General features: G+C 48.0%; 1 protein-coding gene across 6 annotated transcripts in view; it reads right to left on the minus strand.

Moving 5' to 3' along the window:
- The window catches only part of LOC125706431 (major intrinsically disordered Notch2-binding receptor 1-like), a 57,406-nt gene that overhangs the window by 14,133 nt on the left and 24,158 nt on the right, over positions 1-19,115 (minus strand). For 3 of the 6 annotated variants that reach the window (XR_007381994.1, XM_048973130.1, XM_048973127.1), the window contains exons 1-5: positions 17,089-17,211; positions 10,044-10,335; positions 6,327-6,448; positions 4,186-4,408; positions 3,927-4,064 (exon numbers count right to left, since the gene is read on the minus strand). The gene's annotated coding sequence lies outside the window, so the exon portion shown is untranslated. Of the gene's footprint in view, positions 1-3,926; positions 4,065-4,185; positions 4,409-6,326; positions 6,449-10,043; positions 10,336-17,088; positions 17,212-19,115 lie in introns of those variants that run through there. The other 3 variants (XM_048973128.1, XM_048973129.1, XM_048973131.1) reach the window with 3 other exon arrangements.

Consider the following 19,115-nt stretch of genomic DNA (forward strand, 5'->3'; position numbering starts at 1 on the left):
GTAACGTACAAAAGGGCCGAGTCACTTTATGACTCAGACCCAATAGACAGGGCTGAGAGTCACTGCATCTTGTCATAACAGCTTTGTTCCGTCTGTTTCAAGTTAATAGACAAACTGCATTCCCTGGGGAGGGGGGTAGTTTTCCAGCCACATACGAGCAAAAGCTTGAGGCTGTGATCCTCAGGGCATCACCTTGCTGAGGGCGATTTCACCGACCACAAACACAAGACGCTTTCCAACAGACCCCTCCACCAGAGTCTGGAGAGATTCGTCCTCGTCCCTGCAGCCCCAGTCTTATCTTCCAGGGGCTTGGTGGACTCACAGTTTGATTTATCCCGTGTGTTCTGCATACAGGTGTGAGGATGACTCCTTAGCAAAAAATGCACACTGGGGCGTAACGCACAGAGAGCAAGCAGGCTGATAACGATTTAGTGTCCCTATGCCGTTTCAATTACGGCCAAACAAGGAACGGCACGCTCAGCACAAGTCGTCTTCATCTCTGCTGATGACGGAAGACAGGTCAATTTGGGACTGGAGGGGATGGAGTAGATGTGGGGGCACGGAGTTCAACGGCACTCAGGTAAATCAGGGCTACATGTCTGTCGGGGAAGGGAATGTTCACAAGGGCACCTTAAGTGGCACCGGTTAGACCTTGCCACACCCTCCATTGCTGACGTGTCCCACATTGGTCTCCACAGGGCCGTACCACTTGTTCCTGCCCATTAGCTGTAGATATCACTCCATTCAGGAGAGTGCAGGGTGGTTGTGCATGAAGGTCGGTCCACATGCAGCCATATGCCAGTAACCCTGTCACTGGGGGAGCGGCTAAGGTGGCACCATGGTCACTGCGGTGGCCCTGTCACTGGGGGAGCGGCTTAGGCGGCACCATGGTCACTGCGGTGGCCCTGTCACTGGGGGAGCGGCTTAGGCGGCACCATGGTCACTGCGGTGGCCCTGTCACTGGGGGAGCGGCTTAGGCGGCACCATGGTCACTGCGGTGGCCCTGTCACTGGGGGAGCGGCTAAGGCGGCACCATGGTCACTGCGGTGGCCCTGTCACTGGGGGAGCGGCTAAGGCGGCACCATGGTCACTGCGTGGCCCTGTCACTGGGGGATGGCTAAGGCGGCACCATGGTCACTGCGTGGCCCTGTCACTGGGGGAGCGGCTAAGGCGGCACCATGGTCACTGCGTGGCCCTGTCACTGGGGGAGCGGCTAAGGCGGCACCATGGTCACTGCGTGGCCCTGTCACTGGGGGAGCGGCTAAGGCGGCACCATGGTCACTGCGGTGGCCCTGTCACTGGGGGACGGCTAAGGCGGCACCATGGTCACTGCGTGGCCCTGTCACAGGGGGACGGCTAAGGCGGCACCATGGTCACTGCGTGGCCCTGTCACAGGGGGACGGCTAAGGCGGCACCATGGTCACTGCGTGGCCCTGTCACTGGGGGACGGCTAAGGCGGCACCATGGTCACTGCGTGGCCCTGTCACTGGGAGAGCGGCTAAGGCGGCACCATGGTCACTGCGGTGGCCCTGTCACTGGGGGACGGCTAAGGCGGCACCATGGTCACTGCGGTGGTCCTGTCACTGGGGGACGGCTAAGGCGGCACCATGGTCACTGCGGTGGCCCTGTCACTGGGGGACGGCTAAGGCGGCACCATGGTCACTGCGGTGGCCCTGTCACTGGGGGACGGCTAAGGCGGCACCATGGTCACTGCGTGGCCCTGTCACTGGGGGAGCGGCTAAGGCGGCACCATGGTCACTGCGGTGGCCCTGTCACTGGGGGACGGCTAAGGCGGCACCATGGTCACTGCGGTGGCCCTGTCACTGGGGGACGGCTAAGGCGGCACCATGGTCACTGCGGTGGCCCTGTCACTGGGGGACGGCTAAGGCGGCACCATGGTCACTGCGGTGGCCCTGTCACTGGGGGACGGCTAAGGCGGCACCATGGTCACTGCGGTGGCCCTGTCACTGGGGGACGGCTAAGGCGGCACCATGGTCACTGCGGTGGCCCTGTCACTGGGGGACGGCTAAGGCGGCACCATGGTCACTGCGGTGGTCCTGTCACTGGGGGAGCGGCTAAGGCGGCACCATGGTCACTGCGGTGGTCCTGTCACTGGGGGAGCGGCTAAGGCGGCACCATGGTCACTGCGGTGGCCCTGTCACTGGCCACCTGCTCATCTCCAATTCTGAACAAGGCTGAGTAGAAATGCGTCATGCACAGTGTATCATTATGTTACATAAATCAATGGACAAACCAAGTACTCCGCTTTTGGTGATAAAATAAAATGAAAAGCAATGAAAGAGCTTAAATGAATTGCTGCTCTCGCCTGTAGGCTGGGCAGAATGCACTTCCTGGGTGAAGGTTGCTGCTGGCAAGAGTCAGTTATGGCTGATCTCTAAGCTGAATGAAAGGGTTTTCAGATCAGGCTGTTTCACAAATCCTCCCAAACCCTTTGCATTTATCCAAGTACGAGTACAGGTACGTTGGAGTTCTTCTCTTTGCCTATCCCATTTTGCTATCCATTGCGGGGGTTAGGGGGGGACCCTGAGATAGGTCTGCCAAGGCTGAGGCTTGAATCGGCAATCTTTGAATCACAGACACAGAGAGCCCACGGAGCCTCTCACCACCCCAGTGAACATATAGGATGTAGCTGAAAGCCCAATGTCCTTGGGGGGGGGGGGGGGGGGGGGGGGCTGCAGGCTTCACCACGCGTGTCACTGCTTCAGCATCATCTATTCAAATCTAAACCTTAGCGAGGCAACAGGATGAGTGCCAGCGATGCAGTAATTACACCCGGAGCTCACTGCGGAGCTGCTGGGGGCAATAGCAGGGGAGAAGAGGGAGGAGGAAATATCACCTCAAATGGGGTTTACCTTAAATACACATCCACCCCAGTTTAACTCCTAACAGAGCTGGAGGACTCAGCCATGGGGGCTGGGAGCTGAGGTGCGGGGAGGCGCAGGAGAGGCACTCGCTGGCGGAGCGCGGTGTCCTCGGCCGGGTACGGGGAGTTGGGCTCCCAATGGCAGCATTCAGGGCTCCTCCTAAGAGGAGCGTTTTCATTCCAGGAATAACATTCAAGGCATCAGTGAGACGCTTTCATCCACACACTTGAGAGATCCTTGCGAGCCCCCCAGAGGCGCTCAGCTACAGGAGGTGGATCTTCTGTGCTCCATCCAGATTAGCCGCCACCACGTCCATCACGGCGGCCACTGGGGGGCAGAGCGGGTGACTGGATTGGCTCATGACGCTCATCCTTCACTTTTAAAGGATCTTAAATCACAAAGAAGATGGCAGCTATACAGAGATGCTGCAATCGCTTTCTGGTTAAACTGTTTCAGTGGGGGTGGTTGGATGAAAAAGGGGGATTTTTTTTTTTTTTTAAAGATACCCCCCACCTGAAAATGAAGGGATAATTTGAATGGAAAGCTGACAGGAACCAGCTTTAGTCAGAGAAAAGAACAGTAACAATAATTGTGTTGGAGCAGCACACAATGAGCAGAGCAGCACACAATGAGCAGAGCAGCACTGCCTTTATGAAGGAGGCCTGTGCCAGACTCTGCGCAGCTGTGCTAACACCCATCTGGGTTTAACGGCGTACCAGGAGACCGCTCACAGATATCTGCGCAGATCATGCAGTCATGCAGCTGTGAGATGTGCAGTCGAGCTCACAGCCCAGGATTTTTCCATTTCAGGACACCAAAATCCGGACGGAAATCATGGATACAATTAGACATTTAAATCCCCAAATCTGAAAATACTGAAGAAACTCTTATCTGATTATTGCAGTTCTTTAGAGCAGCTGCATTCATATACCCATTATTTTAGGTTTATAGATTCTACCGAATGAACGTAAGTGCAGCTTGACACTGGCAGCTCCTCAGATGATGACAGTAATGATGCTTCAAATGATTGTATAGGCCTACCTGCTTTGCAGTTTCGGTCAGAACGTGCGAGAAGTTTATTCAACGAGCTGTTTATTGACAGAAGCGGATGCCCGGGAAGACAGGAAGGGTCAGGGCTGCGTCTTAGCGGCAAGCAGGGCACCGCTGAGAGCTGCGGGGCTATAAATATTAAGATGGGGAAAGTATGGAGGGTGTTCATGAGAGGAGAGGAGACGTTTTAGTATGCAAATGAGATAAATGAAAGCGCTGAGAGGCACTGCTCCGCCGCGGCAGTCCAGACCCTCTGCGTGGGATTTCTTTCTGCGTGGTAACTGCCGAGCTTCAGACGTGTACTTTAGAATGGGCTCTGTAGCGCTCGACCTCCGGGCAGCGCATGACGCACCAAGGGTAGGCAGAGTGGGCAGGTCCGTGGCCCGTGACAGCTCAGGGACGCTGTCGCAGGCAGAGGGCTTTTCATGTTGCTGCTGGTGCCGCCCCACTGGCTGGCAACAGGATGGCAGCTTCTGAAAGGGGGGAGGGGGACACAGTCCAGATTAAAATCCTTCTCCTGGGTTTATTAGGTTTGTGTGCATATTATGGCATCTCACAGATGTGAAAATCATGGTTTAACTGACTTCTCCCGCATCCCCATCGCATCCGTTTGTTTCCTGCGGTGCAGGACGTCATAGGACATCAGTTACTAATTTAACATTTCACTCTTCTTTAGGAACATCCTATGAACAGGCACAGCATTCATCGAAGCCCCAATCTGCCTTCCCCTTTGACTATTGTGGTTAAGAGCTCCCTCTAGGGGCTGAACTAGGATACAGCGGGATTACAACCATTTACACCGCTCACAGAGATACAAAGGTTCCGATACACAAGCGATTAAAGAATCAGTGATTAAACCCTGAGTGTCTCAGAGTCATAACCACCTCCTGACTGACTTCAGGTCAATACTTTCTGCCCAACTTCCAAGCCAAAGGTTTGAGGTCACAGTAATGACATTCTCCAGCTGGCCAAATCCAGTCCACAGTGGCAAACTAGCACCCTGATGGACTGCGTAGGTGTCCTCATTACTAGCCGGAACATGGCTGGACATTCAGCACAGGAGAGGCTGAAACGTCAGACTGATGGAGGAAAAACAAAAAACAAATGAGAGGTAGATGGTTGATGATCTACAGATCCTGCTTTTCACTGGTTCCGCTGAATACATCTGAAATTACATACTGTGGACTAAAATGAGAAGCAGAAGGAAACCCATTTGCCCACCCGATGTCTGCCAAGCTCGTGTGGGGTGTTTGCATACCCCAAGGTGATACGTTTTTTAATGTACTTCAAATTGAAGCAGTTCATGCCTTCAGCCTGTAAACATCCTCGTCTAAATGGCAATTTAAAAGCGCAGGAGCCACTCATGCAGCTGCTGCGTCGAGGAAGGGATGCCACGGAAACAACCGGAACGTGGCATTTCGTTGTCTCCAGTAAGGAATAAATTAACGGGCATGATTAGCACATGTGATGAATACCCCAGCTGCAGGCCTCACTCCGGCCCGTTGCTATGGGGCTGGAGCCCTCGGGCCGTTAAGAGACGGCCATACCGCCACGTGAAGCTGCAGACAGCCTTCTTCACAAGGAGCTCGCCAAAGTACTTGTGAACGTGTGGGCGGGCGCGTGCATGCGCGCCTCCGTCTGTCTATTGATGCATTCATGTGTTTCTTGCTAATCGCTTTTTTTCCTTAGCCTCCGTCTGCTAAAGCCGCAGCACATCGCCACACGGGCCTGGCGGGTTCTCTCCAGTCGCGGGTCACCCGTCTGGCCACGCTAGAAGATGGTTGGCTGGCTGGAGTCACATGGTTACCTGGCCCTAGCTCGCCCTGTCACACTCTCTCACCGACATCCTAGAGGGCACTTCTCTCATCTGCAGCCAGTTAGGATCAGTGAGGGAGACTAGATTAGAACCCCAAAATAATGAACCAGCAGATGAATAGAATGTGTGGTTTTCCACAAATGGAACCTGGAGGTTCAATGCGAGAGGGAGCAGCCATGAGAGTCGCTGAAAGCAACTCCCGGTCCCGCTCCACGCTGTTCCCCTCAAAGGACTTTGCTTTAAAGTTTGCCTTGACTTCTACCGCCATGTTCCGCTATGGTCGCATTGATGAGACATAATTAATGTGACTAAGACTCTCTAAAGTGTATGTTTGTTGTCAGTCTAAATGCAGTCTGGGAAATTAGTCTTACCGTGTCACTGTCACTCCGTGTGTCTGCGGGAACCTGCCACCAAGAAACAAGAACACTCTGGTGCGGCTGGGTGACCAGGCGGCCCACTGAGCAGAGCCAGTCCCCAAAGCACTTTCACATGCCGCACCCATCATGGCTGGGCGTCTTGGCTACACAGTGCCCCTCTCTCTCAGCCCGATTTCTCCCCCTCCCCTATAATTTTACCTCTGAACGATGCTTCGCTCCAATCTTCTCATCCACTTCTGACCCGCCACTGATAATTTCCAACCTCTCAGGAAAAAGAATGATAGCTTTTTTCAGTCCACGTTTCCAGTGCTGCAGCAGAACTAAAGCAGAAGCACAAAGAAGCAGGTTGACTGCGTGGCCCACCAACATACCAGGGCCGGTATATACCCTCCATCAGAAATCAACGGCATTTTCACATCTCCTAGCGACTATTCCTGCTCAGGGTAATGGAGGCAGAATGAAGCAATACATTAAAACAAGGCTGCACGGTCAGTTGGATGCCCTAAAAGACCAAAGTGCTGTAAGGAAAACCCTGAAACACCCCCAGCAAAGCTGCAGGAGCAGATCCAGTCCCCAGCCGCATGTTCCACACAGGCACTGACCAACTGGCAGGCGTCTTTGTGGACCTCATCAACTAGTCGCTTGTCCAGACTCCAATCTCCATCTGTTTGCTGCATTTTCCCAGGTCCAAAGAACAATGCAATATGTCGCAGAGATATTGCACCATTGCAGCAGTCATGAACCGGCACACGAATGAGCCTTCACTGCTTTGCACTCTACCAAGGATGCTTGTCCATCACTACCTGCGTGGCCTGGACTCACACGGAGAAACAGAACACTGTACGAAGGCTGTTTGTAGACTGGATAGACAGAATCCAATAACAGAACAGAACACATGTGAATTAAATACCTCTGGATCTTTGATTTTCTGACCGACTGGCCTCAGATGGGCAGGATTTGTGGCCACCCTTGATGATGGGTTCGCATCATTGAGGACCTCATATGGACAAAAAATACCTCTTCTCTGCTAAAGGAGGCTTCGACTTCATTGACTTCTGCACATGCACAATAGCTGGCATGAGGGCAGCACAGCCTCTGACTGTCCAGTTCATGACTGGCTCCTCACTCCCGCCCCTACAGGACATTTAGCGCTTGGGGTGTGAGAGGAACCGCTCACAGCCTCCTGAGTAGAACACCAGCTAAGGCGTGGACTTCTCGTTCCCCTGCCATCTGCAAAACGCTACGGAAACATTCAGCTTGTTAACAGCAGACATAAAAACAGCTTCAACTCCTAGACCACCAGGGATCTGACCTACAATACAGTGTTTCCCAATCTGGTTCTCAGGGAACCCCAGAGAGTCTGCGTTTGTGCTCCCTCCCAGTAGGGAGGGAAAATGTGGACTTGACTGGGGGTCTCCAAGGACCCAGAGGTAAGGAGCTTGCACTGAATACAGTTCATTGCCACACCCACCACATGACAAACCACCTCAGGGATGAGAACCTGAGTGCAGCAGATGGACCATCATGAGGTTTTTCCTAGTGGCTGGTGTGTCAATCCTGTTACCAACCCCCAAATTTTTCCCCTGTAGGTTGGAAGACCTCCTTATAAAGGCTGGATGTAGATTAACATCATACCCAGGACAAAGCAGGTTAAGAGTCTCGCTCAAAGGCCCAACGGAGTAGAATCATTCTGGGCATTCATGAGATTTGAACCAGCAACCTTCCAGTCACTGGCACAGATCCCTAGCCTCAAAGCCACCACTCTGTGCACCCCAGGAGGGTGCAAAAATGGGGAATGTCTGGGGGTCTCCCAGGGCCAGGTTGGCAAGCACTGCTATTAGAGTCCCACATGCAACGGTGATGTACTGAACACAGGACTGCAAAATATGCTTAACACTTCATACACCTCTGAACACCTTTCGAAACTTGACTTTCTGCCAATCCGCCTCAAGCTAGTTACTGACTTTAATATACTATTACACTATGTAATGCATTTTATGCGACACTGTCACCCTGCCTTTGGTTTCATGTTGCATTATGTTTTGCGCTGTCATGCACTGTTTAATACAGTAAATATCACTGCTTTGTGACTTTAGTTAAATGAGGCGACATGACCTACGTGAAGGCCATCACTGCACACTTGTGTCAGGTAAGATGACAATTAAACTGCACTGCACTGAAGACGACGCAGGGAGAGACAGAGTTCAGAACCAGAGCTGGTGTCATGTACTCTGGGTTGACTGAGTGAATGAGCCTAAACACTCACTGATGCTGTATTGAGGCCTGGAAGCTTAAAAATCAGGGACAGTGATGCTTCCTGCTGGATGGTGCCACGTCCTGTTATGCGCTCGAGTGTCAGAAAGCTCCGATTCCATTTACTCAGACAATCTTACACTTCAAAGCCGAGAAGTACATTCGAAAAGAAAGTGACGAGACACCACAAGAGCACACTCACACTCGCAGGCGAACACGCTCTATTCTGTACGGACACACAGACACGCACACGGGCGGAAACACTAGGTACATAGATACAGACAGATGCACTCTATATAAAGCACTAATGCAGGAATAATTCGTGAGCATCTCACAGAAAAGGGATTAAAGCACAACAAAATACGATATTTAGTGCTTCCCAGGAGGCTCTGCCTGCTCTATCAGCTTCCAGAGACGGACTGACTTGTGCAAAGTGTCTCCTGAGAGCTTAGCTCAGGTCTGAGGAATGAGGCAGTAAGACTTTACTTCTGGGGACACTAATACTTAGTAATGACTCATTTGAAGTACAAATCGTGAACAAATCATGAACAAATATAGTTGCTATTTAACGTGTGTTATTCATGACTTGTTCCATCAGTTGTTTACAAAGGTTTACAGGACAGATACAGTAACATATAGCAACTGCTTCAGGTGAAATATGCATCACGGTCCATTAATGATGAATTAACATCATAACATCAGGAGATCAGTATGTAACTAAGACTTACTTATGTATTAATTAACCACAAATTAACAGCATATTATATTATTATTTGTGCCCTGTCAAGTAAAATGTTACCAATAAATCTAATAGCTGATTTATTTCCTTTAAGCTCCCCCATTAGCTGCTTAGTGTGGGCTGCTGGAGATACGTCCAGATCATCATCAGACTACCAGCAGACCCCATGCTATAGATAGCTGGTCAGCGTGGAAAGTTCTCATCTGAAAGCATTGCTGGCTCTAACTGCGTCCTGATATTCAGAGCTTTCTTATTTTGCCTTTTGTTGGATGAATATGGAGATTTTGTAGACCTGGGACTGAAAAAAAAATAACTCAGATGAGTTATAGAAATCCAGTACTGAGCCCAGTCTTCAGGTCAGACAGCGCAGTGACAAAGCTGACTCACATTCATCTGACGCCCTCTTCAGGACGGATGATGTATAACCTTAAATCCATATGTAGTTGGCCTTCTTTTATTCGATTTAATTATTTGGTTTTGTCTGTGAATCTTTACATAAGTGAAAAAAGTAAGAATATATGAGTACAGTCATGCTTCGCTGAATGATGAGGTCGTTAGGCGTTTTGGTTGCTGTGCAAACATCGTAGCGTGTGCATACACAAACCTATATGGTGTAAATGTCTAAATGACCATAAAAGGTAGTGTAGTAAATACATAAACCAATAACATAGTTGTTCATCATTATTGACTATTATATACCGTACATAATTGTATGTTATCCTTTAACACGACTGACAGCTCAGGTTTGTTTACACCAATATCACCACATACTGCACGTGAGAGTAGCGTGCTGTGCTACGACGTCACCACGGCTACGACGTAACTAGGCGTTAGGAATTTTTCAGCTGTCATAATCTTATGGCACCCATGTGATATATATGGTCCGTCGTTCACCAAAATGTCCTTATGACTGTACATCTTACCTGCCAACACAGTATGAAATTGTCTTTCTTTGATGCAAACACTGTCATGTGGTCCAGGTCAGACCAAGTAGGTATTGCAGGGAAACAGTGTTCAAGAGCCTAGAAAATGGTCGAGAAGCAGAGGACAAACGGGAAAAGCAGTGGCGCAAATCAGCTGTAGCGGACGTCGATTCATCTCATGGGTGCTCACGTCAGCAAGGTCAGCAGGATTTTAAACTGAAGACTGATTGATTTCGCTCCAATTGGCTGAGCATCATCGGAGGTCCAACCAAAAGGAGTCGATCTCCTAGACCTGAAGGCCAAACAAACGCGGATTTAAACATTAGATTATCTGCAGATGTCTGACAATATATTAGCGCCTTTTTACTGCTGAATGTGCAAAAGCTCCCCCCACAAGAGGCTGGATTGGATTAATACGGAGAGACTACACTCCTGTGGTGACTTTAGGAAGCAGACCAATGTCAGAACACCTGGGCGGCCATCGGTGTAGAAGAGGGATGAAGGTGGAGGCTTGATCACAGCAGACTGAGCGGACAAGGAGTAACGGCGGTGAGAATAGGGTTGGGATTGAAAATGAAGCGTAAAGGAAGGGAACAGACCACCAAGCCTTCGTACCACCACAGGGGAAGGGGGCGCACTGGAGCAGAACAAGCGAGTAAACATTACTGCCAAATGCATGGACTGTTTTTATACCTGCAACTAGCACGTGAGGTAAGATTTCACCACAACTAATAAATGGCTGGAAATAAAAGTGTTTCATAAGCAAAATCTCCATAATAACCACCACCCCCCTTCCCAACTGTGCTGATGTGTAATCACTACTCAGAGGGTTCTTGAGCATATTTAAAAGTACATAAATCATCACTGCTGTACTCATTTTGCATAAAACATATGTGAAGGGAAAGTACAGCTCAGCGGTCAGCGGAAACTTCAGTCGGCTTCCGTCACTCAGCTGCCCTTGCAATCACAAAAAGGCACAAAATGTCAAGTCACGTAGGCAGCCTCGCTCCGTAAAAGCTTCTGCGCGATAAAACCCTCCACCCAAGGTACTCTCCCACGGTAGCCCATTTGGGGATGGCCTCAGAGGAGGATTCAGGGCTGTCTGCGGCAGCCTCGGCAAGCCCCGGATCTCAGACCCTGTCGCCTCCCCCGGAGGGCATCTTCTCTTCACGGCCACACCTGAACCGCGAGAGAGGCACCTTCAAGGATGTAGACGAGGGACTGAGCTGGGCGATACCTCACCGGCAGCGAAAAAAGCCGCAGGCAAACGCACTTTGTCTGGGCTGCATGTCATTGTCCCGCCCCAGTAAAAGGAGGAGATGACAGAGGGATTAATTACACGCCAGCGTCATTGACAAAGCCTCTTAAGGTCCCATTCGTGGGAGGTTTCAATGTTAAAATAAACGAAGCAGACCAAGGAAAGCGCAGACATTGTGAGGAGCTTCCCTGTAAGGCGATACACTGTACATCATGTCAGCAACCACAAAGCCTGTACATTATATTACTGTGTCGGGATAAACTGTATAAAGCCTGACAGCTCCGTATGTCGCCTGGTTAGTAATTTGTGCTAAAAGGCGCTAAGCACGAGTTTCCGTTGTTTTATCAAGTTATCTGAAGGTTTCTGTATTACAATTTCATACATTGAAATATTATTACGCCACAACAGCTGCAGTGGGTTGAGCTGTACAAAAAACAGCGGTGTTCAGGAGGAGCAATGAAGCCGGAAAAGCAAACGTGTTATGTGACAAATACCACAGTGAACCCTTTACTTTCTCCGACACCTAGACGTGGAAAAGACAAAACGACACTTTGAGGACTTTGCGCCGTAGGATGCCGGTCTTGCCCTGGTCGCCGCGCCGGAACGGAGGAGCACTGTGACCAAGACCGTGTCGGTGACACCAGGACGCTGTGATAAAGGCACAATGACCCCCTGCCCCCCCCCTCATTCCAGCGAATCCATTTGCCTCACTTTGGTGAGGTTATCATCACTGTTAAATACAACTCAAACCGAAACTAGCGATAAATTCAACTAATTAAAAACAGAACACAAAAGTATTCTGTTCCGAAAGAAACGAAATCTTATTGGAAGTTATCGCCAAAAAGGACTATTGCTACATAAAAGAAATACTACGTCTTATGTAGGCCAGTCATCTGAGGACGTTGTGTATATATATATATATATATATATATAACAACGCATACAGACATATGTACGTACACGTATCGAAAAGCGAAAAGAAACTGAAATGTAAATTGTAGGAATAATGCGTCATACGTAATTAATCAAAATTAGTTAAAAAATAAACTTCAGTGTAATCCAGAAGATGGCAGCACTGAACCAGGATTAAGCCCTCGGGGATAGAAGAAAAGATTTAGCCACAGAAGACAATAGGAAATGTATTCAAAGTGCGTGATATTGTTATATTGAAATGGTAAGCGGGGTCTTCCCTGGTTTCCCTTTTTGAATAGTATGATTTATAAAAAACAAATCAAATTCTACCCAGAATGTGAAACATCAGCACACCTGCCGCAAAGCTCAGCATCAAAGTCAGGTTGCATTGAATCGTTTGCTTATATATTGTTTTTTTTTTCTACACTTCCGCAGATATTTATTAAGCCGGTTATGACACGATGACCGCCGGTCTAATTATAACAGCTGGGACCTATGCTGTCTGCTTCTCACCGATCATAATAATTTTAATGCACTAGCTATTTCCTCCTGATGGGGGTTCATCGACGTTGCGTGTCCTGGACTCCTTCTGTTAGAAGGTGAAGCCTCGGGGCAGAAGCTGACTGACCGCTGGGGGGCACCAAACATTGTGAGCCTTGACATTGCCAAAGACCAGCTGCGTGATAATGCTGTAGAGTCACAGTTGCGAGGAAGAATTTATGTGACTTTAGTTTCCATTTCAAGTGGATTGTCTACAATCTAACCCGTTTTTTTGAATGGCCTTCAAAACGGCTGTTTTTGCTGTGCATTTGATTACTACATGACAACTTGCAGCAGTTATGCTAGAATAAGTGCACTCTGGTGTAGCAATTAAAGACCAGAAGGTTGCAGGTTCAATCCTGGTTTAGCCCCAATATTTGCAGCCTTTGAAATCCTTTACTAAAGTATCATTCTATAGCACCTAGCAGCCCTCCTTACTAAATCAAAATTACTGCGTCATTTGTGCCAGATAAATATATCTGGGAGGTAACCAAGTGTGAAATACAAATTGATCCTAGCAGCCTGTGGAAACTATAGAAAATTTCAGCAAGGCCCCTCTTCCCCATTACCACTAGAGGCCTTGGACCCCCCCCCCCTTTTATTTAAAGTTTTCCACCTGAAGTCAAAGGTTTGGCGAAGGGCAGCTTCCATCACCTATTGAGGAGCAACTAGCAGTGGGCAAATTCAGTCAGTCACCCTCATCCACCCGGCCACCGCTTAAGCAATCCAAGAATTTGCTGGCTCAAGTCGAAGGTCATACAAACAAACACTGAGATAGGAATTTCCCCCGAGAAATCCCCAGTGATTTAGTTTCCTGTGAAGAAGTCCTCCCTTTTACAACACCATTACTTTGTTATTTGCCTCGCATTACTTTCACATTAAAGTAGAACACAGTTACATAAGTATACAGTATATAGCTAAATCCAAAATTGATATATTTCTACATTACTCAATATATTAAGCATGTTGTGTCCTACTGATTAAAGCTTGGAAGCGCTTAATTACAAACTGAGGTGCTTAACCGCTCCGTTACCTGCCAGCACGCCGTGATCCTTTCCTCGCAGCTCTTATTTTAACAAGCGCTGCTCTTCGCGTACGGAGAGCTGAATATGGCTGGGTATAGCCCCGGTCTGCCAGGCTTTTATCTCCTTGATCATTCTGAGACCATCTTGAGGACAAACGTACTAACAGAGTGATGCGAAATGGCAAAAGCTTATGCGATATTTCGCTTTGCGAACGGAACTGGTTTGGTATATAGGAATGTTCAGATGTGCGAAGTGTCTCTGAGAAGTTCACGTGCACAAGGTCATGTGCGTTTACAGCTTTGCCAACTAATCTGGGACATGACGGCTCCCAGACTCCCGTGTATTTATTGATACTTGCAGGAAATTGTTTCTACTCTACAGAAAATTTTGTGAAGATCCTGCTGATTAATCAGTTAAATATGTGTCCCCCTTTTCCTTAATTCAGTCAACAAAACAAAGATCTTCCACTTATCTTCTGCTGCAGGCAGGGACGGATTATGGGTTGTGTGGGCCCCTGGGCAAAACGTTCGCGAGGGCCCCCCCCACCACCAGCACCAAAACCACCACAATTCAAGGGCCCTTGGCAGCCAAACGCCCTCCCTATAGGGTCAGGGGCCCTTGTAGGCAGAGGATCAAAGAATGTAGGCCCGCTAAAATAGACAAACGAAAATACATTGTTGATAAGCGTTGCAAGTTGTTTTGGGCTAGGGGCCCCATGGGCCCCCTGCACCCCAAGGGCCCCTGGGCAGCGGCCCCATTGGCCCGGTCCGTAATCTGTCCCTGGCCGCAGGGTCTCAACGGGCCTATTCAAGGACGCACAAAGCATCATGTGGAATATTGATATTGATCAAGAAAAACTGATTCTTGGACGAACAATATCTGAAACCAGATTAATGTCATTTGATGATCAGTTACACTGCAGTATATATTATATGAAGATTAATTATTGTACATTAAACCTTGTATATATAAATATAAAATACTCCTATTCCACAGGCAAGGCACTTGTTCCTCACATTCTCCCATAATTCCTCGCAGCATCAGCTAATGGGTGACAATGTGATCACTGACCTGCTTCCCACTATGTTATTGTGGAGCAATGTACTTGTTGAGGAAGAGGAGCGCAAGTGTCTATTATGTTCCAAGTAAATAAACATTTACATCTTTCTGTCATTTGTAAAGCCACGAATATTAAATCCCCCTTTCATTCTTGTGTTTTATCTGGGTGATTCTACAAAGAATCAGATCTTTATTTTCCTCGGGATGCTGATGCGACCTTTACCGCGGCAGCTCTCGGAAGCTGAAAGGTTGCCACCTACTTCAGTTTCAGAAGTATCCAGTGAGTCAGGCAGCAGAGAACAGCTAGAATACAGCTTTCTCTTTATTTTTTGCCCGCGCTCAAAAAAAAATCCCATCAGATGTGTCATGTAATCTCAATAGAAGCATATAGATTTCTAAGCAGGCGCACCTAGAATTACAAAGATTGGCACTTTGTCATAAGCCGTGTATCGTTGACTTTACAATGGGTGTCTCTTTCTGTCCTCTTCTCAAGAATGCAGCGAGGAACAAAGCGGACCCTGCTTCGCGTCTCAGACCCAGCGCCAAAGCGCAGCCCAGCACCAGCCAGGCCGCCAAGGTGCATTTATGTATTACTTTACAAAACACGAGGTGCTTTCAGAGAGGGAATCACAGCTAACGTTACGTTATAAAACAATAGCATTTCTCTGCGATCGCATAGCCTCGCCAGACGGACGGAACAATGCTACTATTGTGGTGATCTGATTTGCTTTGGAGGAAATCTGCTGTCCTTGTAGTAGGCTCACATTAGGCGCCCAGTTGTGGGAGCTGCCAAGTCTGCGGACTGAGCGGCACGATCTGCCCTGGAGCTGCACAGAATGAACAGCGTGTGGTTTCAAAGCCTTAGATGATTTAAGGTAATTAAACTGATTATGCGATAACCATACCGAAGATGATATCCACCGCTCATATACAGCTATAATTAGGAATCTATAAATTACGAATATAACTTAATTCCATCACACCTCGTATTGTGCTTAAAATGTTATATTAGAGCATTTTTTAGAAAGCTTGATAAGCCATTTCCCAGACGATTGCGTCAGGTTTTACTTTCTGGTATCATATATCCAACCTTTCGCTCCCTGTCACTACTAAGAAAGCCCCGGCATTTATCATAAAACACCCGATCAGCTGCCAGTTATCCTGTCATAAGCATGTCTACACGGGCACCTTTATATTGCTTATTAAGTTAATTATTAACGCCTGATTTGTCATTCTATACATATTTTATGGAATCGCGATTTTCATATATTCAATAATTTCCTTCTGGGTATATAACTATGTCATGTTGGGCGGCATGATTCCAGGCCCTATTTTTTTGTCCCTGTCCCCCTGAAATATTTGTTGTAGAATAATTTATTTACCGATTTCTTGGGGGCTGAGCCCCCAGAAGAGTCACGTCCTGGAATCGCCGCTAGTGGGCATACAGCACGTTTCGGATGAATGCATGGTGAAGTCAAGCAGGGATCATAACCAATTCGCTGACCCAAAGTAGTTAACAAGTGAAGCAGGGGAAATCAGTGGTGTTTCATGGTGATTTTACGACGAAGCAAATAAACAGGGAGCCGAGCGCCCTGCGCCCCCCTGCTTAAGCTGCATCCAAGTTACGAGGGAGTCAAAAATTAAAAGGAGTTATACAGGACTTGGGGCTTCCATAGCCTAGCCGGGGAAAATCACATCACTGCTCTCTCTGGGCGATTCCTGTCAGACCGAATCTTTCGTAGGAATGTCACTGATTGCGAGGATCTTTTATCATTTACTATTTATACAGAAATCCCCCAGTTTATCAGCCAGATGCAGGGGCAGCGGTGATGGGTAACAAAGTAGGAGGCAGCCAAACCCCCCAGTCTGGCGATCATCCCGGCAGCGGCCCCCACTGGCCCCAAGCTCCCTCCCAGTGCCGCCCCACACAGGCGGACTGGGCGCAGGGGCTGCGCGGAAGCTGCTATAGTCAGTGCGGCCCCCCCGTTAGCGGCCGCTAGCTGTTAGTTCTAATCACGTGACAGCTCGGAAAAGGGCATTTGGCACAAAGTTACTGGAAATTGATTAAATCAGCTCACAAAATGTCAAGGTCGCCTCCCCGCAACCAAACCTTACCATGCATGGAAAAAATGTCTTTCTGGAGTCGTACACACCTTACCGCAACTGTTTTAATATCGAAAGACCAAGAAAGCGTGTCGAAAATGAAAAAGTGAATCTAATCTAATTTTATAACAAAGGAACAGCGTGTTACCTTATTGTTTCACAGCCGAATCTGCTGCGTTGTATGAGTCCCGTAGTCAGGTGTCGAAGAAGAAGGAGGCAGCCGGTAGGCGGAGGAAGCTGGGCTGCAATCCTGCGCGGCTGGCGCGGTAATTATTAAGCCATGTAATTAAATAAATACTTATAGCTAATTAAAACAGCACAGAATGAATGCTTCATCATCCTAATTACTACTATTCACCTGCATCCTTACAATGATGTAATAAAATTGGTGTAATTAAATATAATGCATTTAACCAATATGATCTTGGATTTAGTTACTGGAGGAGGTTAAAGATGTAAACTTGGACATAATATTTCACCTGCATTGTTTCCCATTTTACTATTCAATAATGCGTCCGCCTCAAATTGTCACATCAAGTCATTTATTGATTGAAATTGAATCGTCAGTGTCTCCTGTTTCCTCCTGGAGTAAGAAAGCATGCGGTTAGGTAACGGCTGTCCCCAAGTTACCCATACCCACGTGGCTGTGTTTGTGTGGGGGTGAGTGCCCTGCGACGGACAGGCATCTCATCCAGAATGTGCTCCAGGCTCACAGCAATCACGTACTGGATGAACTGGATATATGGATGGATGGACCACCTACATACAGACCAATCCCAATGTGGGGGTCGACACTGGCGGGCGGTAGTGAGATGAATTTTAAAAACATGAAAAAAAATTTATAGTGCCCCCCTCAATCAGCCAAATGGGGGTCGTGGGTTGAAAAGTTTGGGAACCCATGCCTTAGTGCAGCGTTTCCCAGCTCGGTCCTCAGGGACTGCCAGCTGGTAGGGAGCAAAAATGTAAGGAAGCTGGGAGGGAGCAAAAACATGGACCGTCTGAGGGTCCCTGAGGACCGGGTTGGGAATTACTGCCTTAGAGAACTAGGGTAAGTGCTCCTGGTCTAAGACGTTTCTTCCAAACATTTTTATTATATCCATTTCATTCTTAAATGTTTTGCTTTACGGTGCAGAAGCCAAATCCCACTCATGACAAGATATCTGGGGGACCTTCGTTTAACTGCTGAACATTGTAGAAGGTGTAGTTTCTTTATTCATTCTGCTGCACAATAGTCACACACACGTTTGAAAGACAGGAAGGCAGGAAGTGCATCGAAAACGGCCCACTTTTTTAAAAAAAACTTTGTGTTTGACCTATTGCTAAATATACATGCATGTAAAACAGCCTGGGGAAAGTAGGGACTTAGAGGGCTGGTCTTTGAGGAACTTAAGCTTTTCTAGAGCATGTCACTCACTTTCCATTCCCCAGCTGAAAAGTTACCTTCACATGACGTCTAAAAGTTCCTCAGTGACCCCCCCCCCTGCCAGATGCTCCATGTTTTTGCTCCCTCCCAGAAGCTTTAAAGATCTGAATAAGAAAATCTTAAGTCTGAGACTGTTTTCCTCCGATGAGGAGAAACATCTGTGATTTTGATACGCATCATAATCTGAATCTGAAATCCATTTTGCTGTTGTTTGATAAAGGCGCCGGGATTAATTGTTGGCAAATACGGCAAAAGTTTTTATGTTCATTTCATCCATGAAAACTTCATGCTTCCCCTCCTGTGCATCCCACCTCACCACGTTAGTAAATATAATAAATGTAGCTTGAAAGGTTTTTTTTGGGGTCGACTGCTACATTTTTGCCACCTGGGGTTCAGTCCAGCACAGTGTTCCATCCATCTGGACCCCACCTGGGTCGCTTTCATCAAAACTGAAAGTCGATCTTCCGACATCGAGGGCTGGCGATGATGGATTCCGCATCTGAGGTCCTTTTATTTGAAAGCATCCCTCAATAAGCCTGCAAATTGCTCTGATCTTAAGCACAAAGCGTCCTCTGACTCTGCTGAGTATCGGAATCATCGGTGTAAGCTGAATCGGTGAGAAATGATAGAGATAAGGGGCAGAACGGCGTTTATCTCGACCTGAGCATGCAAAGCGGCACAAAGTTCACATCCAATTGCCCTTTCTTTTCATTGTCCATTCAAATATTTTAAAATAATTTGTATTGAAAATA

Source organism: Brienomyrus brachyistius, chromosome 13 (assembly GCF_023856365.1).
Source record: "Brienomyrus brachyistius isolate T26 chromosome 13, BBRACH_0.4, whole genome shotgun sequence".
Classification (NCBI taxonomy): domain Eukaryota; kingdom Metazoa; phylum Chordata; class Actinopteri; order Osteoglossiformes; family Mormyridae; genus Brienomyrus; species Brienomyrus brachyistius.